We start from the raw sequence: 23,600 nt of genomic DNA on the forward strand, positions 1-23,600 counted from the left end.
TCAGGGGTGATCTGCTAGGCTGAAGCCTATGACAGCCGAACCGATCACAGTGATTGGCTGGCAGGGAAGGGAGGGAGGGACTTGAATAAAAATACAAAATAATAATAAGAAAATTTATTGGAAAATAAATGAAATAAATATTTGCAGAAAAATAAATAAACATTTGGGGAGCGATCGGACCCCACCAACAGAAAGCTGTGTTGATGGGGAGAAAAGGGGGGGGGGAATCACTTGTGCTGAGTTGTGCGGCCGTGCAGCAAAGCCTTTAAGCTGCAATGGCTCATTTTGTAAAAAATGGCCTGGTCTTTAGGGGGGTTTAAAGTGAACCTCCAGACTAAAAATCTACTCAGCAGCACTGAAAAGGCTTGGTGTTTCTTTAACAGTTTCACAGCATCAGAACTTTGTTTTTCTTACCCAATCCTCATTTTTAGCTGCACAGAAGAAAACTGCCCTGGCATTTTTCCCCTGATGCAGAGCATGATGGGATTTTTGATGTTGTTGTTCTCGTTCTGCAGTTTTGGCGAAATTTTTCTTCTTTATTTTTAATTTGAGATTTGAAGCCTAGCGCGCGCAGCTGGGAGGGATGATCAGGACACAGGACAGATGGAACTGTGTCTCATATTCCCTGTCAACTCTTTTCAACCAAAAAGATGGCTGCCCCATGGAAAAGATTGTTGGAGTAAGAATAAATTATTTATGATTATTATTATTAGTGTCATTATTGGGGTGGTAGGTCATCCAATATCCCCCATTTTATGAAATGTTATTGCATTTTATTCTTGATGGCACCTCTGTAATCTTTTGAACAAATTTGTACCCACTGGTTGGATGGATGTGATCACCTTATTCTGTCTATGGAGAGCGACTTCTTAGCCTGAGTGGGGACAGGCCTAATCTCCCCTCAAACGCTATTAGTGGTTGCCTACATCTGGAAACCCATACTTGTGAGTTTTATTCTTCACATTTATCCATCTACCAAAATTACGATAACACACTATTGGGGCTCTCGATTTCTCCATTTTATCTCCCATGAAAAAGATGGCTGCCCAAAATGAAATCACAAACATTTGCCTGTTCTTTTAAAACAAGGTGGGTAAGAGATTATATTACCTTTCTATTTTAATTAACATAACTAATGTAACTTAATGACAGCTTGTTTGTTTAGCCTGAAGTTCCCTTTTAAGCCCATGGTCCTTAAGTGGTTAACTTGCATTTTAAAGATAACTTTTAGTGACAAAACTATGGAGGCTACCATTTTTTTTCCTTTTTAAAAGTGCGATCTGCCTCTTGCACTGACCTACAACAGGTATACTGTATGCTTGACTCTGATCTGGATCACCTGGCTGCATGCTTGTTTCAGGTTTGTGGCTAAGATGTTAATGATTATATAAAGTCAGCGCAGGTCTATAGTAATACAGCTTTCGTCATTTTCTGGTATACAGGATCTTCAAACAAAAAGGTAAAGAAGCAAGGCTTACCAGATTCCAACAACCCACATTATAAGGTTGTAAACGAGTTTGATAGATGGTCCGCAGAACTTTCAAATGGTGTCCTTTCACCAGCGATGTTGCACACCACAGATTCCTCCGGAATATAGTAGATATCCTGAGGTCGCAGAGACTCGCCAAAGGGGAGTCCAGTAGGATAGTGACATGAAAGAGATGTACGGCACATCTAAGTGTAAACCGTCTTTATTACATAACAAGTAAAACAATTTAAAAACAAGGATAAAATAAACTCACATACGGGGCCCGTGCACTGGGAACCCCGAAAAAGTAGCGCGCATAAAATGGTCAATAGAAGACCTCAAATAAAATGGTGCCGCCTGTTGCCTTCCCTGGGAAGGCACCATTTTATTTGAGGTCTTCTATTGACCATTTTATGCGCGCTACTTTTTCGGGGTTCCCAGTGCACGGGCCCCGTATGTGAGTTTCTTTTATCCTTGTTTTTAAATTGTTTTACTTGTTATGTAATAAAGACGGTTTACACTTAGATGTGCCGTACATCTCTTTCATGTCACTATCCTACTGGACTCCCCTTTGTCGAGTCTCTGCGACCTCAGGATATCTACTATATTCCGGAGGAATTTGTGGTGTGCAACATCGCTGGTGAAAAGACACCATTTAAAAGTTCTGCGGTCCACCTATCAAACTCGTTTACAACCTTATAATGTGGGTTGTTGGAATCTGGTAAGCCTTGCTTCTTTACCTTTTTGTTTGAAGATCCTGTATACCAGAAAATGACGAAAGCTGTATTACTATAGACCTGCGCTGACTTTATATATTCATTGCTTGTGTGGACTTTTGGACATTGTCCTTCTCGGCTGCGGTCGCCTTCTGCCTTGGCGTTGACACTTGTTGTTTATTTAAGATGTTAATGATGCCAAAACATCAACACGCCAACCATACATCAAGCATTTAAAAAGTTTGACCTGAGTTTTTCCCTACTGATGATAAACCATGAAGGTAACTATAATGCATGAAAATGGGGTATTATGTAATTGTGATCTCTGTTTACTTTCCTGTCTGAAGTGATAAAATAGTGATTGGGTGTGGCATGCTTTTCTCTTTAATCTAAAAATATTGGTGCTGAAAAAATGTCCTGCTTTTCCATCACAGAAAGAGGTTGTCTAAATAAAAACGTGCAAGCACATGGGAAGCATCAATGATTTCTTTTATATTTTATTTAATTTTGTTATACAAAAACTACACTTCAAAGGTAAAGAGTTAAATACGTTTAATTAGATGACCTACGGGATAATTTCAGAACATTAAACTAGCAAACAAAAACCCAGCGCACGTTCCCAGACTTTGTGGGAGGAAGCAGGCTTTTTCCTGGTTAAAAAAAACATAAGTATTTTCTGACCAATATTTATTTTTGTGAGTAAGCTTCCTTTCTGAGGGAAGCAAAATGTTGTGTGTTACGATCGGCTCTGTGTACTATAAACGTAAGAGAGAAAACCACAAGAACTTACACAGCAAGGCAGACTTTTTTAAGCCTAAGTGTATTTGTCATTTCTGTGACTTTGGGAAAATTATTTTTAGTGCCTAGACCCAAACTATGTAAAATTTAACTATAATGCAGACCACACTCATTCACAAGCAATTAAACTTTTTTTCAAGGTATATAATGTAGATGCACATGTGGCAAGAAATCAGTTGTGTGCGTTTTTAGATGATTTTTTGTTATGTCTTTATCGTACCACTGTACTTCCTATAGAGTCATGTGAAAATGTAAATACAACTCATGACAATTATTTATTTTAACCTATGTGGACATATTGATATGTATCCTTATTTAAATAGTATGTACAAATAAAATTGTAAATGAACAAAAAAAAAACAGAAAATCTGGCTTTTACTTAACACAACATTAAGAAATATGCCTTTATCTTCTGAGGAAATAGTAGTTTGGTTCATCTTTGGATCTAATAACTGTCTTGTCCCCTTTTCCAGAAAAAAAACTCTGGAATGGGGTTGTATCTCAGGGTAGCAGCTAACAATGTTTAATAACATTGTTAGCTAAACTGCAGTATAGTAAAGCCACCACAAGATGTCACTGTGTATGTAAAGTGCTGCAATGATCTCGATGGTATTGTGATTTTGCCGTATTCATTCTGTGTTACTTTCTGTTCTAAGTAAGCTGCATTTCCTAATGGTGGTGTATGTTTTATCTCTGCATATTTTTTCAGAACACTCTGCTCCATAGTCATTTGTATTTATACATTGTAGGCATTTGTATTTATAAAAGTCCACCAGTCTCTGATATTGACTGGGAACATTGGTTTCTTTTAATTTTCAGCTATGCAATGTTTCAGAGGTTTCTTGTCTGTGTAGCCCTATTCAAATCACTTCAAAGCACCTCAGAAGGATTAAGAGTAGATCCAGCTTTGACTTGGCCTTACCAGAACTTTGACTTGGCCTTACCAGAACCCTCCATGTCTTGATTTTTCAGCAACTTCCTGTTAGTCATTGCCATGTTCCAAGGCTCATTTTCAGTTGCGGCCCAGTTTCCTAACATGGTTTCATGGTATCCTCAAGCACACTCTAATGCCATGATAAATTCATAGTGGGTTTTATAATTGTAAGATGGCCGGACCCCAATGTAGAAGGGCAGCCTCAAACCATAACATTTGCATTACCGTGCTTTAAAGCTTGTATCAAATTCATCTGGTGAACTGTTCTCGTTGACTTTTGCCAAAAACTTTAGCCAAATAACTCTATCTTTGCCTCATCTGTCCAGAGCAATTTATTCAAGAGGTCCTGATCTTTGCCTAGCTTCTTCATGTAGTGTGCTTTCGTCTTCACATAACTGTATATGTTAAGACTCCAGGGGATAGATTTTTGTTCCGAAAGACCCATCTTAACCTAAATTATGAAAGGGCTGAGTTTGGACAGAATTGGGGTAAATTACTTAAACTGGGATAGGAACAGTACAAGTGCTTGGCACTGTTGATCTGCGGTGCTAGAGTCCCAGATTTCAATTCTATCTAGGATACTATCTGCCAACGTGTATATGTTGTGTATACCAATCAATAGTGTATTATTATTATTATTTATCCCATTCTTTGTCTTAGTCTGTACAGCACCATTGTACAGTATATGTTGATGCTTTATAAGTAAATAATAAGTAAAAGTAAGTAAGTAAATAATAATAATAATAATAATAGTGATCTACTGCTTCCTGAAATAAACCTGCTTAAATTCCTTACATTCCTCAGACTGCATAAGTAATCCTATAAATCTAATTAAAGTGGACCTGAACTCAGAAGGTCCTCTCTACTCTAAAGCCTATGCAACAGCATAATAACCTTTAAACATAAAACATTTCTTTGTTACACCTGATACAAATCCTAAAACATGTCTGCACTGTTTCTACTTCCTGATTCATGGAAGCAGACATATTGTTAACCTCCTGTGCTTTCAAATGGCCTTATCTGCCATCTCTGCCATACGCAGTCATGTGACATGGGGAGAGATCAGATTACAATTTGTGATCAAACACAAATGAGGGGAAATAAAACAGGCTAAACTCTGTAAATACATACAGGGACCATTTATCTATGTATTTCTTCAGTCCTGTGCAACAGTTTAGGTCCACTTTAAGGGAAGATCTAGTATCACATGAAAAAAAGTTTTTAGAACAAGAGGTAGCGAAACAAGAATAATGTTGGATTGAAGAGCATCAAACAAAGATCGAACTGAGGAGGCATGCTCAAGGATCAACAGGAAGAGATTAAAGTGTTGTTTGGCCCAGATGCTCATGCGTTGCAGAACTTATAGAGGAGTGCATGGTCATCTTCATTAGATGGTAGGTTTGTAAGACTCTGAATGCATGATCACTTTTTGCTTTGACCTACACCAGTGGTTCTCAAACTTTTTAGGGTGAGGGCACCCTTGAAAGCTTTGACATTTTTTCAAGGCATCCCTCGGCAAAACAACTACCAAAACGCTGTTATGACCACCCTCCAAGTAGCTAGTGATGCTCAGTAGGCAGCATTCTACTTCCATGTAGTCAACGACTGTTCCCCTTTCCCTCAGCAGAAACCCTCCTCTAAATAGTCAGTGACCTCCAATTATGCAGTAACCCCCCCCCCCCCCACCCTTCCAAATGAACATATGGATAAAGAGTCAATCTTGTAGAGCACATAGACATTTCCCTTTAGTAACTAAAGGTTAAATGGTGGGTAATATAGCTGCTCTGTATGTCAATGTGTGGTTGCGTTAGCTCATGCCAATGCACAAAGGATGGGAATGAATGCTGAGCCACCCTTGGGAAGTGCCCCAGGCGCACCGCTTTGAGAACCCCTGACCTACACAATACACAGAAGCAATACCTGATCTGGAACAGCATATCAGAGCCCTAAAAATGTATTACCTGATCAAACTGCTCACATGTTTCTCAATGAGTCCAGCTAAACATGAGCAATTTTGTTTTTGGGGGAAGAAGCTGGTACAGTAGCTACATTTTCAGAGATTAGCTAGACGTAGATTTGTAACAGTACGGAAGCTGGGTGGCTGGATACTGTACTGCTTAAGGGGTTCCACAAACAGAATGATGCTCAGATTTGTAAATGTCACTCTTCATTTATTGCGATCAGTATTCAGCACACACCCTCACCTCACCCCATGCAGGTGCAGACTCACCAGATGTTTGGACAGAGCAAACTGTCATGAAGTGCTCAACTTAAAGCCCAACCTGTCTGGTCTTAATGGCTGATGATGATAGGGATCCTATGTTAAGTTGCTCCACGTTTCCACCATAAAAATAAAAATGGGACAAAATAATGTGTTAGCCTTATAAAACTATAAAAACATAAATTCAAGCACTCAACTTTTTACATGGGATGTCCAGTCAAGGTACATACAAGCAAGCATGTGAGCATTAGGAGACTTGCCATCTCTGTAGGCTTTGGGTGAATGTCATCTTCTCCCATCACTGTACCAAGTTACATGACCTAGGCACTCCTGTAATGCTATGAAACTTGTTCTAGACTGGTTTCGCCCTCCATGGATCCTCCCGGGATATTATTGGTATTGTTTAAAGAGGAACTCCAGTGAAAATAATGTAATAAAAAAGTGCTTAATTTTTCCCATAATTATGTATAAATGATTTAGTTAGTGTTTGCCCATTGGAAAATCTTTCCTCTCCCTGATTTACATTCAGACATTTATCACATGGTGACATTTTTACTGCTGGCAGATGAAGTCACTGGAAGGAGATGCTGCTTGCTTTTTTTGATCATCAGAGCCCCCTGATGATCAATTATTGGTTACGGTTTTTCTTTAAGGTGCTGATTTCCAATTAGGTTATTCAGATCGTATTGTGTGAAAATAAAGAACTGGTGGACTCAATTCCTACTGAATGATCGAATTGTCGATAATTTCCTTGAAACAATCAACCAGATTATTTTCATAGACTGTAACTAGTTTATATATGGTCGCAAGTTGGATTTTTCAATGGTGTGGACTGATTAAAAAGAATATTTTCTTTCTACCTAAATTATCTTATTGAAAATACAATCATTCATTTAAAATGCAGTCAGAGCACCTTTAGAAACACCGCCTCTGATATGGGAGATCATGTAGTCAGGAGATCAAGGTTTAAATCCTACCTAGCACCAGAACCTATTTGATACAGAGTCCTTAGGCAAGACTTCCTACTGCTAGCTTACTACATTGGCTTACTAAGCACAATCTCAAATGCTTTGAGTCTAACAGGAGAAAATTGCTTCGGAAGTGCTAACATTTTATTTTTAATTTCATATGAAGCAAATCAACCAGCATACTTACAGCATCTAAAGACGAAGTATAACTAATGTAATGTACAGAGTTCTAAGGGGTAGAAATACTTTGAACAAAAAAGTATCACTCCATACTTTAAATAAAGCACATTTTTCAATGCATGCATGGCCTGTACCAAGCAGATATGAATATGTATGGCCTAACTAAATCTAGATTTGAAGATATAGCCTTGCTAAAATTACCCATAAAATGAAAGCTGCAGAAGTAATAAGATGCTGCCTGTTTAATTAATTCCTAAACATTATATATTCTTATGGAAATTACGCAGGGTTCTTTGTCACAAATGGCTCATCTGGTCAGATAAAGGTTCATTCTCACATGGGATATTAATAATTTTCCTGTGCCGGATATTACAGATATATATATATTTATTGACTCATAAAATCTTTCATTATATAATGCACAATGGAAGATGAAACACTGAGAAAGCAATAACAAAATGTTCAGTTTTACATTTTATGGATTTTTTTTTTAAATAGTAGTTTAAAAATTATAGTTAAAGTGCCCCTGTCTTGCTTTCACCCCTGCTCTAGAAAAATAAGGTTTGTAAAACAAGTCATTTTAACTTTGCATTTTAGTTTTAGCTTTCTGTAATGATTAAAATATGCATACTTATTGAAAAGTGCTATTGGGCAGAGGTGGACACTTATCTTGTATTGTATTTACCAAGAGGTACCCATACACATATTGATTTTCCCATTCGAAACCCTACATATTCTATCACTCCCATCGAATTGGATAGGTATCAATTCAGCTGTTCGAATTTTTAAAGGGGCACTATGGCGAAAAATTGTAAAATTTTAAATACAGTGGCTTGCAAAAGTATTCGGCCCCTTTGAAGTTTTCCACATTTTGTCACATTACTGCCACAAACATGAATCAATTTTATTGGAATTCCATGTGAAAGAACAATACAAAGTGGTGTACATGTGAGAAGTGGAACGAAAAGCATACATGATTCCAAACATTTTTTACAAATAAATAACTGCAAAGTGGGGTGAGCATAATTATTCAGCTCCCTAAATCAACACTTTGTAGAACCACCTTTTGCTGCAATTACAGCTGCCAATCTTTTAGGGTATGTCTCTACCAGCTTTGCACATCTAGAGACTGAAATGTTTGCCCATTCTTTTTTGCAAAAGAGCTCCAGCTCAGTCAGATTAGATGGACAGAGTTTGTAAACAGCAGTTTTCAGATCTTGCCACAGATTCTCGATTGGATTTAGATCTGGACTGGGTCATTCTAACACATGAATATGTTTTGTTTTAAACCATTCCATTGTTGCCCTGGCTTTACGTTTAGGGTCATTGTCCTGCTGGAAGGTGAACCTCCGCCTCAGTCTCAAGTCTTTTGCAGACTCCAAGAGGTTTTCTTCCAAGATTGCCCTGTATTTGGCTCCATCCATCTTCCCATCAACTCTGACCAGCTTCCCTGTCCCTGCTGAAGAGAAGCACCCCCAGAGCATGATGCTACCACCACCATATTTGGCAGTGGACATGGTGCATTCTGAGTGATGTGCAGTATTAGTTTTCCGCCACACATAGCGTTTTGCATTTTGGCCAAAAAGTTCCATTTTGGTCTCATCTGACCAGAGCACCTTATTCCACATGTTTGCTGTGTCCTCCACATGGCTTGTGGCAAACTGCAAACTGGATTTCTTATGCTTTTCTGTTAACAATGGCTTTCTTCTTGCCACTCTTCCATAAAGGCCAACTTTGTGCAGTGCATGACTAATAGTTGTCCTATGGACAGATTCCCCCACCTGAGCTGTAGATCTCTGCAGCTCGTCCATAGTCACCACGGGCCTCTTGACTGCAATTCTGATCGGCGCTCTCCTTGTTCTGCCTGTGAGTTTAGGTGGACGGCCTTGTCTTGGTAGGTTTGCAGTTGTGCCATGCTCCTTCCATTTCTGAATGATCGCATGAACAGTGCTCCGTGGGATGTTCAAGGCTTTGGAAATCTTTTTGTAGAATAAGCTTGCTTTAAATTTCTCAATAACTTTATCCCTGACCTGTCTTGTGTGTTCTTTGGACTTCATGGTGTTGTTGCTCTCAATATTCTCTTAGACAACCTCTGAAGCCGCCACAGAGCAGCTGTATTTGTACTGACATTAGATTACACACAGGTGCACCCTATTTAGTCATTAGCACTCATCAGGCAATGTCAATGGGCAACTGACTGCACTCAGACCAAAGGGGGCTGAATAATTACGCTCACCCACTTTGCAGTTATTAATTTGTAAAAAATGTTTGGAATCATGTATGATTTTCGTTCCACTTCTCACGTGTACACCACTTTGTATTGGTCTTTCACGTGGAATTCCAATAAAATTGATTCATTTTTGTGGCAGTAATATGACAAAATGTGGAAGACTTCAAGGGGGCCGAATACTTTTGCAAGCGACTGTATGGGCAAACATATACAAATAAGAAGTACATTTTTTCCAGAGTAAAATGAGCCATAAATTACTTTTCTCCTATGTCGCTGTCACTTACAGTAGGTAGTAGAAATCTGAAAGAAACGACATGTTTTGGACTAGTTCATCTCTTCATAGGGATTTCTCAGGGATTTATTTATTTTCAAAAGCACTTAGGGAATGGCAGTTGCTCTGTTCAACTGCCAAACAAACTGTGTAGCGAGCAGGGAAGCTGGCCAGCATCATTGTTTAAATCATTTTAGGGAATATCTTTATCCTACTAATATAATAAATGGGAAAGTTCGGATGTTTGGATGTTTGGATGTTTGTTACTCGATCACGCAAAAACGGCTGAACGGATTTGAATGAAATATGGGACACACATAGTACATTACCTGGAATAAAGTATAGGATACTTTTTATTCCCATAACCAAAAAGAGACAAATACAAATTTCACTGGAAAATGTAAACTGCAGACATTCTTACACTGTTACTCTGGAGGTTTGTTTAGCTTCTAAGGGTAGAATGGTTAATTTGCATATATTCAGCGGTGATGCACTGGGAGACATCTCAAGCTCACTCCAACCTGAATTATCGCAAATTCTTTCTGTTGTAAGAAAGCAAACTTTTGTTTTTCTTAACATCTTAGTAAGGGGGCTTTTAGGACCATTGTAGTCCCTTACACACTCCAATGAGTTCTGGGTCACCATGAGCTTGCTGGTTAGTCTGTACCTCTTGGTGTTACAAGCACTACTGCATAGAGCCAAAGTAATCCATGTCATACACTGATAAGGATCAAACAATCCAAAACAGTCTGTATGCATGTTGGATTATTACAGCTCTGTACAAATTAACAAGTTGCATTCCAGCAGTTCTGGAGGTGTGTTTAGCTTTTAAGGGTAACAATGGTTAATTTGCATATATTCAGCAGTGATGAACTGGGAGACATCTCAAGCTCACTCCAACCTGAATTATCGCAAATTATTTCTGTGTTAAGAAAGCAAACTTTTGTTTTTTTTACACTGTTAATGGTAGGGTTCTCAAACTTTGCACAGATGGTCGATTTTCAAGGGGAATATTTCTGCCATTCTTGCACTGTTAATGGCGCAAGCCTCAAACCTGCCATTCTTGCACTGTTAATGGCACAAGCCTCAAACCTGGTATAGTTGATCATTGGGTGACTGGGGTTCAATGTCAGAAAGGGGGTGGAGCCACAAATAGACAATCAGATTTGTTTCATTCCAATGCAAATTTTTGTGTGTTAGGGTTAGGAAAGTGGGCACAGCCAACACCAGCCAAATACATAAGCGGGCAACGCAGGGTCATAAGTGGGCGGAGAAAAATACAAATTTTACTGGGAAAATGTAAACAGCAGCCATTCTTACACTGTTAATGGTAGGGTTCTCAAACTTTGCACAGTTGGTTACTGGGTGACTGGGATTAATATTCAGAAAAGTGGGTGGAGCCTACAAAAAACAATCAAAAATTACCTATTGATTTTTCAGGGGAATATTTCATTGCTGCCATTCTTGCACTGTTAATGGCACAAGACTCAAACCTGGTACAGTTGATCATTGCGTGACTGGGGTTTACATTTATATAAGGGGGTGGAGCCCCAAACAGCCAATCTGATTTGTTTCACTTTAATGTAAGTTATTGATGCTAAAGACCGCAAAGCTCACAAACTTGGTCATTGAGTAATTGAGTAATTGTGTGTTAGGGCTAGGAAAAGTGGGCACAGCCAACACCAGCCAAATACATAATCGGGCAATGCCGGGTTATCAGTAGGCGGAGACAAATACAAATTTTACTGAGATAATGTAAACTGCAGCAATTCTTACACTATTAATGGTAGAGTTCTCAAACTTTGCACAGTTGGTCACTGGGTGATTGAGATTAATATTCAGAAAAGTGGGTGGAGCCTACAAAAGCCAATCAAAATCCACCTATTAATCTTTAAGGGGAATATTTAATTGATGCCATTCTTGCAGTGTTAATGGCACAAGTCTCTTTCACTGTTTATCACCTGTACCTGGTACAGTTGGCCATTGGGTGATTGAGGTTTAAATTCAGAAAAGGGGTGGGGCCACAGCCAATCAGATTTATTTTATTTCAATGCAAATTATTGATGCCAAAGACCGCAAAGCTCACAAACTTGGTCATTGAGTAATTTTGTGTTAGGGTTAGGGAAAGTGGGCGGAGCCAACACCAGCCAAATACATACCTGGGCAATGCCAAGTCATCAGTGGGCGGAGACAAACACAAATTTCACTGGGAAAATGTAAACTGCAGCCATTCTTACACTATTAATAGTAGGGGTCTAAAACTGCACAGTTGGTTACTGGGTGACTGGGAATAATATTCAGAGAAGTGGGTGGAGCCTACAAAAACCAATAACAATTCACCTATTGATTTTCAAGGCAAATATTTAATTGCTGCCATTTTTGCACTGTTAATGGCACAAGCCTCAAACCTGGTACAGTTGATCATTGGGTGACTGGGGTTAAATATTTAGAAAAGGGGTGGGGCCACAAACAGCGAATCAGATGTGTTTCATTTCAATTAAAATTATTCATGCCAAAGACCACACATCTCACAAACTTGGTCATTGATTATTGACAATTGTGTGTTAGGTTTAGAAAAAGTGGCCACAGCCAACAGCAGCCAAATACATAGCCGGGAAACATTAGGACATCAGTGGGGGGAGAAAAATACAAATTTCACTGCTAGAATGTAAACTGAAATTTGGCACACACATAGTACATTACCTGGAATAAAGTATAGGATACTTTTTATTCCCATAACCAAAAAGGGGGCAGAGACAAATACAAATTTCACTGGAAAATGTAAACTGCAGCCATTCTTACACTGTTACACTGGAGGTGTGTTTAGCCTCTAAGGGCACAATGGTTAATTTGCATATATTCAGCATTGATGCCCTGGGAGACATCTCAAGCTCACTCCAACCTGAATTATCGCAAATTCTTTCTGTTTTAAGAAAGCAAACTTTTGTTTTTCTTAACATCTTAGTAAGGGGGCTTTTAGAACCATTGTAGTCCCTTACACACTCCAATGAGTTCTGGGTCACCATGAGCTTGCTGGTTAGTCTGTACCTCTCGGTGTTACAAGCCCTACTGCATAGAGCCAAATTAATCCATGCTATGCACTGATGAGGAGCAAACAATCCAAAACAGGCTGTATGCATGTTGGATTATTATGGCTCTATACAAATTAACAAGATGACACATCATTGTATTCCAGCAGTTCTGGAGGTGTGTTTAGCTTTTAAGGGTAACAATGGTTAATTTGCATATATTCAACAGTGATGTACTGGGCGACATTTTAAGCTCACTCCAACCTGAATTATCGCAAATTCTTTCTGTTTTACGAAAGCAAACTTTTGTTTTTCTTACTCTGTCAGTGGCAGGGTTCTTAAATTTTGCACAGTTGGTCACTGGGTGACTGGGATTAATATTCAGAAAAGTGGGTGGAGCCTACAAAAGCTAATCAAAATTCACCTATTGATTTTCAAAGGAGTGGAGCCACAGCCAATTAGATTTATTTCATTTCAATGCCAATTATTGATGCCAAAGACCACAAAGCTCACAAACTAGGTCATCCTTGAGTAATTGTGTGTTAGTGTAAGGAAACGCGGAAAGGCCGCCGTCTCTCGAGGTGAGGCGGCTGTTTCCGCGTCCAGCATGGCGTCACAACGCAGAAAAGACACCGCATGCCGCATAGGCAGTGCGGCGGAATCCGCATCAGAGGCGGCCCCCGCACTAGATACATTGCGTGACAGTACTGGTGTGGCTGGGACTGATAGTCCACCAGGATTCAGACTTACACGCGCGCGAGCACAGAGGCAGAGTTTAAATAGCAGTTAGAATGGTGTCGGCTGACCAGCTGGGTCAGCTGACAAATTCCACTGCTCTCATTGGACCAGCAATTAGGGAGGTCCTGGAAAGGTCCTAGAGTATATATACTGCTGGTTGTTCACTTGCTCTTTGTCTGGCGTGCGATCACATATGTGGGAGCACCCAGATCCGTAGTCAGATCCGCAAGTGTGCCGGGACCAGCTGGAGCTGTAATCCTACACTTAGCTAGATTCTGTTGATAGCTAAAGTACTAGTTTGATTGTGATTTTATGTTATGACTTTTGCCTGCTTTGACTATCCTCCTGAACTCTGATCTTGTACCTCGATATTTCTGATACTCTGTTGCCGAACCCCGGCTCGTTCCTTGACTCTGTTTCTGCCTCCTGATTTTGTACCCCGATATATCTGATACCCCGTTGCTGAACCTTGCCTGTACTTTGACTCCGCCTTTGCCTCCTGATCTTGTACTTTATCTGTCCGTGTGTGTACGACCTGGCTTGTCCGACCTCGAGAACCGACCTTACTGTTAGAGGCGGTTCCTCGTTCTGTTAAGTGACCCTTCCGCCAGAGGGTTACTTTCAGTATATCCTTCCCGCTGGCAGCCTGACTCCTCCCGCCTTGGAGAGCTCAGGTTTGCGGAAGGAATCTGTACAGTATGCCTTACTGTACTGAGGCCCTGTCCTCTAAGTGTTACTGTTACACCAAAACACTACACTCTACTCAGGTGAACAGAGGTTAGCTAGTATATCGGATTATCAGTGATACTGCAGATCACGTATAATCTGGTATACATCTGTATTCCCATTGATTCTGCAGATCACTGGTAATCAGATCCTCTCTGTGCTTCACCGATCGTTACAGAACGCCAGACCAAAAATGCAAATGGACGCACACACTGACCGTCTGGGCGCACTTGCCACTTCGGTGGAAAACATCAACCAAGTGCTGGGTAGCCACAAGACTATGATTGATGTCCTATCAGGCTCTGTGCAAACCCTCCAGACGTCAGTTGATTCAGTGCGATCCTCTCCTAGTGCTGACATACGTATGCCAGTACCTGATAAATTTTCCGGCCACAAGTCTGACTTCCGGAATTTTAGGAGTAGAGTGTTGTCATACTTCGAGCTGAGACCCCGATCCTCGGGGACTGAGACCCAACGGGTCATATTTATTAAAACTTTGTTAACCGGTGATTCCCAGACCTGGGCATACAATCTGTCTCCCACTGATACTGCTCTAACTTCGGTGGAGGAATTTTTTAAGGCCATGGCCGTAATATACGACGACCCTGACCTTGCGGCTACCTCTGAGCGCAAGCTCAAACTTTTGCAGCAAGGTAGAGGCTCAGTCGAGGATTACGCGGCAGAATTCCGCAGATGGTCGGTCACTGCCAGATTTGATAATTTTGCCCTGATGGATTACTTCTTGTCTGGGTTGTCGGAGGAGGTCTCCGATTTAATGTTAACTTTGCCCGAACCCAGGACAGTCGATGAGGCCATCACATTGGCCATCCGAGTCGACCGTCGATTACGCCATCAGAGGCAAATTCGAGGCAGTCACCGTGTAAGGGCGACATCCTATGCGGCACCTTCTGCTGCACCCTTAGTAACACCGTCTCCCTCTGTCTCATCCCCTCCGGCCTTGTCTCCACCCGAACCAATGCAGATTGGTCGATCGAAATTGACCCAGGTGGAGCGAAGGCGGAGGATGACGGAACAGCTGTGCCTATATTGTGCAACAGCAGGGCATAGAGTGCGAAACTGCCCTAACAGGTCGGGAAACGAGTTTGCCTAGGAGTAGTGGGGGGTGACACCCTGGGCACACAAATTTCACCCCTTAAAGAGAAAAAATTACTTCTCCCTTGTACAGTTACATAGGAGGATAAATCTGTATCCACTGAAGCTTTTATTGACTTTGGCTCAGCGGATAATTTTATGAATTTTGAATTTGCTCAGGAGTTGGGTCTTCCGCTCACTCCCGTGAGACCCCCCATTCAGGTCACAGCAGTGGACGATTCCCCTCTGCAACGGAATCGTGCTCTGTCGCAGACTCCGGTGGTGAAGCTCACCATAGGGGTATTTCATGGGGAACAGTTACAATTTTTTGTGTTACACATGTCAACCTCCACTATTATCCTAGGCATGCCGTGGTTGCAGATCCATTCACCACAAATAGACTGGGCCACGGGCCAGTTAACCTCCTGGTCTCCCCATTGTTTTCAGCAGTGTTTGGGGAAGTTAACATTGGGGCAAACCAGAGTTCAGGTGGAAGGTGTACCAGACCAGTATGCTGAATATTCGGATGTATTCTGCCCCAAGGCAGCCGATAAATTACCTCCACATCGCCCTTTCGATTGTCCCATTGATCTCCGTTCTGGTTGTGTACCCCCCCCCCCCCCCGGGGTCATTTGTACAATTTATCGGGACCCGAAAAAGTGGCTATGCAAGAGTACATCAGGGAGAATCTGGCCAAAGGTTTCATTCGCCCGTCCCGGTCGCCTGCTGGGGCAGGCTTCTTTTTCGTAAAAAAGAAAGACGGAGTCCTGCGGCCTTGCATCGATTACCGCGGTCTCAACAAAATTACAGTAAAGAATCGCTATCCGCTACCCCTGATAGACGATTTATTCACTCAGATCACGGGCGCCCAGATCTTTTCTAAGCTGGATTTACGGGGTGCGTACAACCTGGTACGCATAAGAAAGGGCGATGAGTGGAAAACGGCCTTTAATACACCGGATGGGCATTACGAGTACCTGGTGATGCCCTTCGGGTTATGTAATGCCCCGGCCGTTTTCCAAGAACTCATCAACGAGGTCTTCAGAGAGGTGTTGGGGAGATTTGTTCTAGTCTACCTAGACGATATTCTTATTTTCTCCAACAATCTCTCAACATAGGACCCATGTGAGGTTCGTTTTGAACAAGCTAAGGCAGAACCTATTGTACGCAAAAATAGAAAAGTGTATCTTCGAAGTAACATCTGTCGCTTTTCTGGGGTACATAATATCCACCACAGGCCTGTCTATGGATCCTGCCAAGGTCTCCGCTGTTCTGGAATGGCCTCAGCCGGTAGGCTTGAAATCTCTTCAGCGGTTTCTTGGCTTCGCCAACTATTATAGGAGGTTCATAAAGGGTTACTCTACGGTCATTTCGCCACTTACCAGTCTCACCAAAAAAGGGGCAGATACCACTCACTGGTCTCCTGAGGCGTTACAGGCTTTTGCTACCCTGAAGGGCCTATTTTGTTCTGCACCCATCCTCAGACATGTAGATACATCTTTTCCATTTATTGTTGAGGTGGATGCCTCGGAGGTCGGGGTGGGGGCTGTGCTGTCTCAGCGATCTGGCTTGCAGGGTAGAATGCACCCCTGTGCTTACTTCTCCCGTAGGTTCTCCCCTGCGGAAAGGAACTACGATATTGGCAACAGAGAGTTTTTAGCCATTAAGTTAGCTTTCGAGGAATGGCGACATTGGTTAGAGGGAGCGGAGCATACGGTCACGGTCTACACTGACCACAAGAACCTAGAGTACATTGAGGGGGCTAAGAGGTTGAGCCCCCTTGTTTTCCTTATAGCCCTGGTGGAGGCCCTTATTTGCACTGACTATTGAAGTGACTCACATGGTGCTTCTCAAAAGGCAGTATTGCACTATTGTTCCTGCTTTTTTACAGGGAAATCCTAGGCTCCTATTGGGAGGGCAGGATTGTGATCGCAACTTCGTTTGGTGGACTGAATTTATTGGAGAGTGTGTGTACTCGGTTGAAGTCTGCGGATCCCCATACATAACTGGTGACATTGGTGCTAATATTCATTTATATTTATATGACTGTGGAGCGCTGTCCTTTTCTCCTCTCCTGGGAGTGATCCTTGACAAATTCCACTGCTCTCATTGGACCAGCAATTAGGGAGGTCCTGGAAAGGTCCTAGAGTATATATACTGCTGGTTGTTCACTTGCTCTTTGTCTGGCGTGCGATCACATATGTGGGAGCACCCAGATCCGTAGTCAGATCCGCAAGTGTGCCGGGACCAGCTGGAGCTGTAATCCTACACTTAGCTAGATTCTGTTGATAGCTAAAGTAATAGTTTGATTGTGATTTTATGTTATGACTTTTGCCTGCTTTGACTATCCTCCTGAACTCTGATCTTGTACCTCGATATTTCTGATACTCTGTTGCCGAACCCCGGCTCGTTCCTTGACTCTGTTTCTGCCTCCTGATTTTGTACCCCGATATATCTGATACCCCGTTGCTGAACCTTGCCTGTACTTTGACTCCGCCTTTGCCTCCTGATCTTGTACTTTATCTGTCCGTGTGTGTACGACCTGGCTTGTCCGATCTCGAGAACCGACCTTACTGTTAGAGGCGGTTCCTCGTTCTGTTAAGTGACCCTTCCGCCAGAGGGTTACTTTCAGTATATCCTTCCCGCTGGCAGCCTGACTCCTCCCGCCTTGGAGAGCTCAGGTTTGCGGAAGGAATCTGTACAGTACGCCTTACTGTACTGAGGCCCTGTCCTCTAAGTGTTACTGTTACACCAAAACACTACACTCTACTCAGGTGAACAGAGGTTAGCTAGTATATCGGATTATCAGTGATACTGCAGATCACGTATAATCTGGTATACATCTGTATTCCCATTGATTCTGCAGATCACTGGTAATCAGATCCTCTCTGTGCTTCACCGATCGTTACAGTTAGGATTAGAAAAAGTGGGTAGAGCTAACACTAGCCAATTACATGCCCGGGCAACGCCGGGCGACCAGCTAGTATATATATATATATATATATATATATATATATATATATATATATATATATATATATATATATGTATACCGTTTTCATACCAGTTTTAGTTTAGTGGGGAAGCTTTTTGGTTTCTTTTACCCTGCTATGTAAATCAAGTGTTTTTTTGTTTTCTCTTATTTAAAGTGATGTGACATGATGAGATAAATAGGTACATATTCTAATAAGGAATTGTCTGAAGAACCTCTCTGTTTTCCAGTACATCAAGTATTAAAAAGGGAGTTGTTACCAATGCAAATGGACTTGTCGAACAGTTTGCTGGATGCACTCAGTTTCCTGGAAAGTAAATAGAAGGAAAACGCCTGTTTTCATGAAAAAGGCAGATTTTATGGTTTTAGTGCAGGTAAGATTATTTCCAATCTTAAAAAAAATAAGTCATCACACTGAAACTAATAGGACAAAACAACATGACGGGAGACGGCAGGATCTAGCTTGGCGTTTCTGCAAATTGGAAGAAACTGTACCAACGTTTAAAAAGCACTGTCCATTTATTTGTCCAACAAACATGAAGTGCTGGGATTTGTACCAGTTCATATGAACTGACCCTAAACTAGTATGTACTTAGTGTGGTATACATGTGTGCATGCACATGGTCACACACACACACACACACACACACACACACACACACACTCACACACACACACACACACACATTCACGTACACTTGCACACAAACACCTTCCTCTACTTTGTGTATGCAATTTGCTATTTTTACAACGTGAATAAATCTATGATCTTGAGATATTTTGCTAGGTTTTGTTTACTTTTTAAACAAACCAGGAACAATCTCAGCATCCAGTATTTATAATTACATGGAAGAAACAAGAGTATAGAGAGTGGGAAATGTGCTGATTGTGTGATACCAAGCTAGATAAGGCACCAACAACATGTATTTAAGGCCATGGCGCGTGAGATGATGGAATGCACATAATGTCAAGCTCCATCAGCTCAAATACTGCAGAGGAGCATGGTTTCTGGTTTGGGAACATGGCAGACTGCCTGGTTCCTCATGAGGACATCTCAGTCCAAGAACAGCACAGCTGTATATTATAGCTTGTCCACTCCTTGAAATGACCTTTTGTTGAGTGGTTTAGCCTCACATATATAATTTCAGAAACTTATTCAAAGTATTCTGAGCAAATATACTTTTTTCTTTCCATTTATGCTGACATTTGCTGCAAGATGGATTATAAAGATGAGTTACCCATCATGTTTCCTATGGGCTCTGTAACGGCAATATAAGTATCAACACTTTAGGTATCAAATCAGTCATAGATGCCTTTAACCTGCTGGGCGGTCTGGACGAGCTCAGCTCGTCCAGTACCGCCGGAGCCTGCCGCTCAGGCCCTGCTGGGCCGATTTGGCTGAAATAAAAAGCAGCACACGCAGCCGGCACTTTGCCAGCCGCGTGTGCTGCCTGATCGCCGCCGCTCTGCGGCGATCCACCGCGAGCAGCGGCGAAAGAGGGTCCCCCCAGCCGCCTGAGCCCAGCGTAGCCGGAACAAAAAGTTCCGGCCAGCGCTAAGGGCTGGATCGGAGGCGGCTGACGTCAGGACGTCGGCTGACGTCGATGACGTCACTCCGCTCGTCGCTATGGCGACGATGTAAGCAAAACAAGGAAGGCCGCTCATTGCGGCCTTCCTTGTTTATTCTGGGCGCCGGAGGCGATCGGAAGAACGCCTCCGGAGCGCCCTCTAGTGGGCTTTCATGCAGCCAACTTTCAGTTGGCTGCATGAAATAGTTTTTTTTTTATTAAAAAAAAACCCTCCCGCAGCCTGCCTGGCGATCTTAATAGAACGCCAGGCAGGTTAAGGACACCTGAAATGAGAGGGATTTTGAAGGCTGCCATATTTATTTCCTTATAAAAAGTACCAGTTGCCTGGTGTCTTGCTGATCATTGTGGTGTCAGTAGTGTCTGCCTGAATCACACACCTGAAACAAGCGTGTGGAAAATCCAGTCTTGGAGTCAAACATCTGATAGGCATGCTTGTTCAAGGTCTTTGGTTAAAAGTTTTAGAGGCCGAGGATCAACAGGACAACCAGCCAATTTGCATTGTTTAAAAATAAATAAATATGTCAGCCTCTATATTCTTATCACTTCAGGTATCCTTTCACCAGTTCCCGTTCAGCGACAGTATGTCTATGTTCCTTGAGACTTCATCTTACTTCCAGGGGAGTCGGTATACGTACTCTGGCGCATTTGCAGCAGCACACACTTACATGCACACACCCATTTCCTCTGATTAGTACAGTGATTGGTGAATGGGAACATGTGTTCCCAAAGACAAAGTGCCTGAAACGAATGATCACAGGCATCAGCAAGATGTCTGTGGTCATTATGAAACTGAAAGTAAAAACACATACATGACATTTACACAGGAATAAAGTGTGGGGACATCTAGTGGCCAAAAACTAAAATTACACCTATATACATTAAAATAAAAAATACATCCCACATTAGTTATTAACCCCTTAACCCGCCCCAACAGTAATAAAAAAAGCATTAATAGTTACCTTAGAGATTCAACTTTTTTAATATGTATGTCATAAAGGTATATTACTGTTATTTTTGCAAACAAGGGCTTGTAATTAGTGATAAAGTATATAGAACTATAATGGCTGAAAACTTAATAATAAATGTTTTCTTTTCTTTTCTTATTATTCTTATTAAAATGCATATAGAATTAATTAATTCTTAGCAAAAAGTACCACCCAAAGAAAGCCCCATTTGTGGCAAAAAATGTATAGATCATTTAGTTCTGAAAAGTATAAATAAAGTAAATGAAATGTGAAAATTGCTATGGTCCATAAGGGGAACATGACCTGTAGTGGTCAAGTGATTAAAATGGCTGTAAAATAAACCATGGAATCATGAATGATGATTATTATTATTTAATATTTATATAGCACCGACAAATTACGCAGCACTATACAAAGTATATTGTCTTGTCACTTAACTTTCCCTCAGAGGGGCTCACAATCTAATTCTTACCATAGTCATATGTCTATGTATGTATTGTGTAGTGTATGTATCATAGTCTAGGGCCAATGTAGGGGGAAGCCAATTAACTTAACTGTATGTATCGTAGACTAGGGCCAATTTTAGTTGGAAGCTAATTAACTTAACTGTATGTTTTTGGGATGTGGAAGGAAACCGCATTGTTCAAGAGACAGCACTTGTTCAAGATACAAAGTGATGCAGTGCTATTATTTGTGAGCATGGGCGTAACAATCACCCCTGTGACCCCTGCCATTGCAGGGGGGCCCAGAGGCTTTGGGGGCATCTCCTCCTCCCTCTCCCCAACCGCAAGTGCAGCCAATTAGCAAAAAAAAAGTCCCTACCTCCTCCTCCCACCATGCAGAGTAGCATGCAGTGGAAGCGTCTGTAATTTTTCCCTGGCTCTAGATGCTGCTTCACGGCAGAACAATCTCTGCTGCAAGTTGCCGGCTCCTAAATACATGTCCCTCGTAGGGTTCAAGGACCAAGGGGGCCCGATGCTGTCATTTTTGCAGGGGGGCCCTGTTAAGTCTTGTTACGCCCCTCTTTGTGAGGCCAGTTAGGTGCACACACGAGAAACCACACAGATCTTTTTTGGTTGCCTGAAATGCATTTGAGCCAGTATTATTTGCCCCATTATCGTATGTCTTTATAAGAGATCTAGAGACCCCATGACCATTTTTTCAATTGTTTTTATGATGCAGCAGGTTTGATAATGATAAATTAATTTTGGTTTATTGTCCATTGGTTGCCTTAAATGTATCTACTTACGGTATATTATTTTGTGGAATTTCTTGTTCTTCTTTTGTTAATGTCATTGGGATATCTAAGATTGCGGCCAACTTTTGCAAATAAAATATCTCAGTTTTGATTTTTCTTGCCAATAGGCTACTGCTCTGTCAAGCTGCTGCCATATTTTTTACATATAAAAAATATTAATCCAAGACCCTTTTCAAGACCGGAGCATGTGGCAATATTTTGGATAAGTGAAGTAACGGAGCATAATGGCTATTAACTTTAAAAGAAAACCCAGAATCAGCATTCAATCAGCAGTTCAGTGGATTGTATATTTCTTCCACAGTAAAATGATCCATAAATTACTTTTCTGCTGTGTCCTGTCACTTACAGTAGGTTGTAAAAATCTGACAGAACCGACAGGTTTTGGGCTAGTCCATCTGCTTCTTGGGGGATTCTCAGGAAGGATTATATTCTTTATAAAGACACTTCCTGAAAAGGATTAATACAGAGATGCTGGCCAGCCTCCGTGCTCGCTGCACACTTTTTTTGCAGTTAGACGAAGCAAATGCCATTCACTAAGTGCTTTCAAAAATTAAGAACCCCCCCATTCCCGCTATGAAAAGATGGGTTACTACAAAACCTGTAAGTTCTGTCAGATTTCCACTACCTACTACAGTATAAGTGACAGCAGAATAGGAGAAAAGTAATTTATAGCTTATTTTACTCTGGAAGAAATGAACGTCTTATTTGAATGTGTTAACATGTATTATACATTTTACAATTTTTGCAATAGTAGTCCTTTAAGTTTACAAACCATCCTTCTAGGAGAGAAATATCATTTTTTCAGCCTCTTTACCCTATACACAAATAGACATGGTTTATTGTTGAGTCATTTTCCATGACTGCTTTCTTGTTGAGAATGTGGGGTCTGAAATTACACTTCCTGTGAACTACAAGTCTATGGTGGACTGTACCCGCATGGGAAATGTCACACCACCCCTCTGTTGTACAGACAACCGAATATGAAGAGAAGGAAGTAAAGGCAACTTTACTTGCCTCAGTTGTCACCAGTGCCACCTGTGTAATAACTTAAAGTTGACTTTTTTTTTACACATTCTCAAAAAAGAACTAGCTATGATATACAGGTGTTACACTTCATGTGTGCAAAAAGTGGTGGCAACTGGTGTCCCACAAGTGTCAGTACTAGGTCCAAACCTTTTTATTTATATATTAATGATCTAGTAGATTGAATAAAGACTAATGTTTCCATTTTTGCAGATTATATGAAATTATGTTAAATGTTAAATGTTATATGTTAAATAGGCAGGCATATTGCAAATGCGATGAAATTTCATGTTGATAAATGTAAGGTCATGAACCTTGGGCAGGCCAATGGTAGTGCACCATATGAAATAAATAAGTAAGTAAGAGAACAGAGGCGCCAGCAGGATAAAAGGTAATACAAGT

The sequence above is a fragment of the Hyperolius riggenbachi genome, chromosome 1, assembly GCF_040937935.1.
Source record: "Hyperolius riggenbachi isolate aHypRig1 chromosome 1, aHypRig1.pri, whole genome shotgun sequence".
Taxonomy (NCBI): Eukaryota; Metazoa; Chordata; class Amphibia; order Anura; family Hyperoliidae; genus Hyperolius; species Hyperolius riggenbachi.